The following is a 7,026-nucleotide window of genomic DNA, read 5'->3' as shown; positions in this document are numbered from 1 at the left end:
CTCGTAACTAGAAGCACACTCACAACGTACAGTATAATAATTTTCCACCAGGGCCGACAGCCTCTTCGTTCTCCCAGACAAAGTGTATAAAGGCGGGGTTTTGTCTGACGAGACACACACAGCAATACACAGCAAAAATCCACAGCACCACACTAAAGTGAAAGTTTCCACGGCACAAAGACTCACCCACCACAATCGTGTGCACACAAAGGACGCCCGTCTTCGCCCACTATGCCCGAGTCCGATTGGCGATGGATCTCGCGGCCTTAGTGGTGGTCTCGTCACTGTGGCTGGCTTCAACCCAAAGTATCCTCGGCTCACCCACCACGCTTCCTTAGGGGTAGGGCCGCTCTCCTTTTCCCGGAGGTGTTTGCTAGAAGACAGGTTAATAATACACAGGGTCTGTACAACAATGCTGTTACTCACTTAATACTTTGAAGTGTTTATCTCTCTCCCTTTGCTCTGATCCACTCGACCGGCAACGTCAACTCTGCAACAGTATGTCTCTTCCAAATGTTTCCACAATTTCTTCACAGTTGGTACTCACACAACTCTGTTTGTTCTCCTCTTAATGTATCTTCATATGCATAACTTCCGTTCGTCTTTCAGCCCTTAAGGCTTCCACTTACTTCTAATATATAACCTCCGCTTGAGAGAGAGAGTCTGACCGCCACCAGTAGCGCGTCGAGTGAACCCACACAATGACAACAGTCACAACGTCCAACAGTCACAAAAGGCACCCCAACTGTGATTTAAGTTGATCTTAAATACCATCCTGTTCGGCGTATCCTCCAATCACCGACCGCTGTTGTTAACTAGGCACAGCTATACTCAATTCGCCGATTTTCCTCCTCGCGGCGCTACCGGAAGTTCCGGTGTTCTCTCTTTCCGGTCCGGGTGGAACACTTCTGGGCGGAACCAAACTTCCCAAATTTTGGTTCCGCCCCTAAAAGATCGTCACCTTGTGACATCCTCCCCCGCCAATCCGTTCTAGTCCCTAGAACGTCCTCGGGCTGTCCACTCACCAAAGCGGGCAGGGAGTCGGCCTCGGTTCTCTCGCTGGGATCGTCTCACAGGTGAATCGGGCTCAGCTTGTTCAGGGGCTGCTTCTGGTTCTCTCGGGGTGATCGGGGGTGGTGCCGCCACGGGTCTCCCTGGTACCACAGCCCAACCTCCCATCCAGGGGGCCGCCGGTACAGGTTCCGTGGGAACTTCTTACACGGCCTCAGGCGAGTTAGGGCATGGGCGAATCATATTCCGGTGCACCACACGGTCGGGGCCTGACTTCCCTTCTGGCCGGATGGTATAGACCGGCTGTCCCGGCCTCTGTTGCCGGCAGACTACATAAGGGGTGGCCTCCCAACGGTCACTCAGTTTCCCCTTCCCCTGCCGCCGATTATCTCTCACCAACACCCTCTCCCCTGGCAGTAAAGGGGCCTCTCTAGCAGTCCGATCATACAGCCGTTTACTTCTCGCTCCTGCCGTCCGTATCCTTTTCGACACCTGCTCGTAGGCGAAATGATGATGGCGCCCCACCCACTCTGTTACACTTGCTTCCTCTTGGTCGGCTGTCACTCCTAGGACCAGGTCAGTGGGCATTCGTATGTGTCTGCCAAACATCAGGTAAGTAGGGGCATAACCCGTAGTACTATGTATACTGTTGTTATAGGCTTGTAGGAGGTTTGGCAATGCACTCACCCAATCGTCCTGCCGTTGTTGGTCCAAGGTCCCCAGCAGCCCCAATAGGGTCTGATTGAATCTCTCACAGCCGCCGTTCCCCTGAGGATGATACGAAGTGGTGTGAGTTTTCGTGCAACCGTACAACTGGCATAGCTCTCTAATTACCCTGGACTCAAAGTTGGCTCCTTGATCGGAGTGCAGAAACTCCGGGCATCCGAACGTCTGAAAGACGGCTCGCCATAAAGCTGTAGCGGTAGTGGTTGCGGTCTGGTCGAGGGTGGGGATAGCCCAAGCGTACTTTGTGAACAGATCCGTTATAACTAAGATGTTCTGGTAGCGATCTCGTGGTCGGCCCAGTGTCAAGAAGTCCATGGCCATGATATGGAGGGGGGCCTTCGCATGGATGGGTACCATCGGTGCTCGGGTCTCCCGTCTGGACTTGAACAACGTGCATCTCGGGCAAGCTTGAATAAGGGCGTGCACTGATGCCTCTAGCCCAGGCCAGTAGAAGAATCTCCTGAGCAGGGACACAGTCCTGGTGCCCCAACTGGTCGTGGTACGCCGAAACTAACGCTGTTACCTCATCTGCAGGTACCACGATCTGGCGTACTTCTTCGCCCAACTTCGGGTCACTGACCCTTCTGCACAGAACGCCGTCTCTCAGCTCCAACCTGTCCCATTGCCCCAGCAGCCTCCTCCCAGTATCCGTCTGGGCTGACCTCTCCGCTGGCGTCGGCCGTCGGCCCTGTTCCAGCCATTCTCTTACCGGCCGCACATCTTGATCCCTGGCCTGCCTCTCCATCCACCGACGGGGATCCCATCCCCAGTTCTCAGGCACAGCCTCTTGTCTGCTGCCTGGTGCCTCTACTGCTCCAACCATATAGCCCTCCTCCGGGCTAGCCCCTCCGGGGCTTTCTGCTTCGGGCAGCCTTGAGAGGACGTCTGCGTTCGTGTGTTCACGCTCTGGTCGGTACTGTAGTTGATAATCAAAGTTTGCCAGTTGGGCCACCCATCGCTGCTCCACGGCTCCCAGCTTCGCCATCTGTAAGTGTACTAATGGGTTATTGTCTGTAATGATCGTTACCTTGGCACCCCAGAGGTAGTCTTTGAATTTCTCACTTAGGGCCCACTTCAACGCCAGCAGCTCCAATTTGAAAGAACTATAGTTCGCATAGTTCCTCTCGGCGGGGTGGAGGCTCCGGCTGGCATACGCGATGACCCTCTCGACTCCATCCTGCCGTTGAGCCAACACCGCTCCCAGCCCGAGATTGCTGGCATCTGTATACAAAAGGAATGGTTTTGTGAAATCCGCGTATGCCAAGATAGGGGCCTGTAGCAGCTCCTGCTTCAATGTCTGGAAAGCAGACTCACAATTTGCATCCCAGTCTATGTTGGGCGACCCATGGCCCCGGTTACGACCTGTGCCAACTAGCAACTGATTAAGGGGTTTTAACAATTCTTGAAAAGTCCTTTATGAAACACCCATAGTATCCCACAAATCCTAAAAAGGATCGCACTTGCCTCACCGTCCTCGGGCCTTCCAATCCTTCACGGCCGATACCTTTCCAGGATCTACGGACACTCCAGCTGCGCTGACCACGTGGCCCAGGAAGTTGACTTCTCTCCGTAGCAAGTGACACTTATCGGGCTGTAGTTTCAGTCCGTACTTCTCCATGGCCCGAAAGACTTCCTCGAGGTGCCGCAGGTGTGAATCGAAATCTGGGGAATAGACAATCACATCATCCAGGTAAACTAATACTGACTCCATTAACTGACCTCCCAAGCACCGCTGCATCAACCGCTGGAAGGTTGCCAGAGCGTTACAGAGCCCGAAGGGCATCCGGTCCCATTCAAATAGTCCAAACGGGGTTGTAAAGGCAGTCTTCTCCCGGTCTGCTTCGGCCACCTGCACTTGCCAGTAGCCACTGGCCAGATCTAGGGTAGAGTACCATGCCGACTGCGTGAGGCTGGCGAGCGAATCTTCGATCCGTGGCAAGGGGAAGGCGTATTTCTTGGTCACGAGGTTCAGCTTACGGTAGTCCACGCAGAATCTCCAAGCCCCCGTCTTCTTCTGCACCAGCACTATGGGGGCCGCCCACGGGCTGCTGCTTTCCCTGACAACTCCTCGCCTCAGCATGCCTTGCAGGAGTGTACGTACCTCGGTATACAAAGTGGGCGGAATTGGGCGATACCTCTCCCGGCTGGGCCCTACATCCCCGGTAGGTATGTGGTGTTTCACCACCTGGGTGCATCCGTAGTCTTCATCGTGGGTGGCAAACACATGCTGCCATCTCAGAAGGAGGGCCTGTAACTTCTGTGTCTGTGCTTGCTCTAAATCCTCCCCTTGTAATGACTCACCCGCCAGGTGGCTCGGCACACTCCTCTCCATACCACCCCGTGGGGTGTCTACTTGTGTCAGGGCCACCTCGATGACAGTGGGGCACACCTGACGAAAACTGATATCCCTCTCTTCCCTTACTTGCCGGGGTGTGATCGTTGTCAGACGGGCTAATCGTTGGTGTCGATGGAGTTGCACCGCGTATGGGTGTGCATTCCGTATCCTCACGGGGACTCTCCCCCGCCGGACCGTCGCTAGTCCTCGTGCCACTTCCACTTGTGGACAATCCACATGGGGCTCCACCAGCACCCACTCTTCTGGGCCCGCTCTTCGGGGCGGTACTCGCGCCCACACAACAGCCTCACTTCTTGCGGGGACAGACAAAGCAAAACGACACTTCACTCTTCCTAACTCTTCCTGTTCTCTGCGGACTTGGCTCATTTGCACCCTTTGGCAGTCGGCTACCACACGCTCCCACTTGGGCCTCTCCGCAGGTGGTATCTTCGACACGGGCCTAGCCCGAAATAGCTCTTCCCAGCAATCAGCGAGGACATTCATGCCCAACAGGGCTCGATGTGCACCCAGACAATGGTCTTGCACGATAATCACACCTTTCTGGGGGACCACCACTCCGTGAACCTCTAGGTCCGTCAATCGGTAGCCAATATATGGGATGTCGAGGCCGTTTGCGCCCTTCAGAGTAAGCCAGGGGGCCTCCGCCCTTGGTGCCCCTTGTTTCCCAAACACTTCTTCGGATAAACTCTCAGCAAATAGCGTCACTTGGGAGCCTGTGTCTACCAGGCATTGAATCTCCTTGCCGCACACTCTCACCCTCGCCACGGGGCTATGCCCAATCATCTGGCTCCTAGAGCCATCTCCTCTTCTAGGGTCTTCTCGAGGGGTCCCGGCCACACGACCCACTGTGGCCGGCCGACCTAAAAACCCCCTTCTGACGCCCTGCGGGGCCCACACTGGCGGCTATAGTGACCTGGCTTGCCACAACGGTTGCAGATGGGCCGCCCTTGCTCGTCCCATTCAAAACGGGGCCGGTTGAAGTGGTTCAGGCGCCTGAACGGCTCTCGGCCTCCCTCTGAGTACACTCGGTCTCGGGGCGCTGGCCGTGGTTCCTCCCGCGCCCGTCCTTGGCACAATTCTCCTACGAGAGTTTTAGACAGTTCGGACATCTGATCACGGACATCTTTCAAAAGTTCAGCCTTCAGTGCTTGCTTCCAGTCAGGGCCTTCGGGTTGCGCCGGTGTTACTTCACTGACGGCCGCACACACTGGGGAACCACTCACCTCAGTCTCATCACCTTCCAGGGCCAGTGCCTCTTTCTTCAGATCTTCGAACGTAAGACCCGGGTCCCTTCGAAACTGGACACGTAGGCTCTGTCTCACCGGACCCTCCTTCAGCCCCAGAAGAAACTGGTCCCGCAGTAGGGTCTCTCCATCTCCCAACCCGTGGTCACGACGGGTCTGTAGTCGGGTGAATTGTTCTCGCAACCTCAGGGCGAAGGCTCTAACTGGTTGGCGGGGGCCCTGTTTGCAGTTGAAGAACTGGGAGCGAAGGACAGCTACGGGGGTGTGGTCACCATACTGCTCGGTAAGGAACTAGAATACAGTTTGGGCGGTGGCTCTAACGGCTTCGGGGGCGGCTTGTACTTCTCGTCGTGCTTCTCCATCCAGGGAGTTCAATACAAACTGGAGCCGCTGGGCGGCGCTAAGGCCTTGCAGATCGGCTAGGTACTCTAACTGGGCCTTCCACTCGGCCAAACGTACCCCTGATTCCGTCCCTCTATACTTCTGAATCCAGGGACTACCCATAAAGACGGGCATGGCACAGGGTTGGGCTGCAGGCCCCGCGTTGTCGGTCATTGGGCGACTTTGGCTACTCAACTCGAGGTGGAACCCTGCCGACTACGCCAAAATCTGTCACGCCCAGGGGCTGGCTGTGCTTTGACTAAAGCCACGCCCCTTCTCAACTTCCACCTCGAGGAGGTCCCCAAAGCCAACCCAATGACCGGACAACAACGAGAGTAGGTAAAATTTAAAACAATCTTTATTTATTAAATATTTAAAAGGAATGGGGAATTGGGGAAAGGGCAATTTAAAACTAAATGTCTCTCTGGCTCCTCCCTCCAGGGAGTCTGCAGTCACGGCCAGACAGGGGCAGAGGGCAACGGGGGTGCAAATCACCGTAAGCCAGGGGAAGGGAACGCCAGGCTCCGGCCTGGTCCCTGCTATCCGTGGCGCCCTCCTTCTTCCTTCCTGGAGGCAGAATAAATATTTGTGTGACTGGTGAATGGACTCTTCGCTGCTTGCGTACCTTTCTCTGTTCGTTTCCTCTGGTGTTCCCTTTCTCTCTTTCTCTCTCCACAGACAGCAGCTGGGACACAAGACACAGTTAGTTCGACTTGGCTTTCTCACCTTTGCGCTACATACAGCCTACGGTAAGTATGAGGTTTGTTCTGTTAGTTTTCTCTGGCGTGCACTTCCTCTCTTTCTCTCTCCACAGACAGCAGCTGGGACACAAGAAACAGTTAGTTCAACTTGGCTTTCTCACCTCTGCGCTGCATACAGCCTACGGTAAGTATGAGGTTTGTTCTGTTCGTGTTCTCTGGCGTTCACTTTCTCTCTTTCCCTCTCCACAGACAGCAGCTGGGACACAAGACACAGTTAGTTCAACTTGGCTTTCTCACCTCTGCGCTGCATACAGCCTACGGTAAGTATGAGGTTTGTTCTGTTCGTTTTCTCTGGCGTTCACTTTCTCTCTTACTCTCTCCACAGACAGCAGCTGGGACACCAGACACAGTTAGTTCAACTTGGCTCTCTCACCTCTGCGCTGCATACAGCCTACGGTAAGTATGAGGTTTGTTCTGTTTGTTTTCTCTGGCGTTCACTTTCTCTCTTTCTCTCTCCACAGACAGCAGCTGGGACACAAGACACAGTTAGTTCAACTTGGCTTTCTCACCTCTGCGCTGCATACAGCCTACGGTAAGTATGAGGTTT

Source organism: Misgurnus anguillicaudatus, unplaced genomic scaffold (assembly GCF_027580225.2).
Source record: "Misgurnus anguillicaudatus unplaced genomic scaffold, ASM2758022v2 HiC_scaffold_31, whole genome shotgun sequence".
NCBI classification, from domain to species: Eukaryota; Metazoa; Chordata; class Actinopteri; order Cypriniformes; family Cobitidae; genus Misgurnus; species Misgurnus anguillicaudatus.
This window is presented reverse-complemented; position numbering follows the sequence as displayed.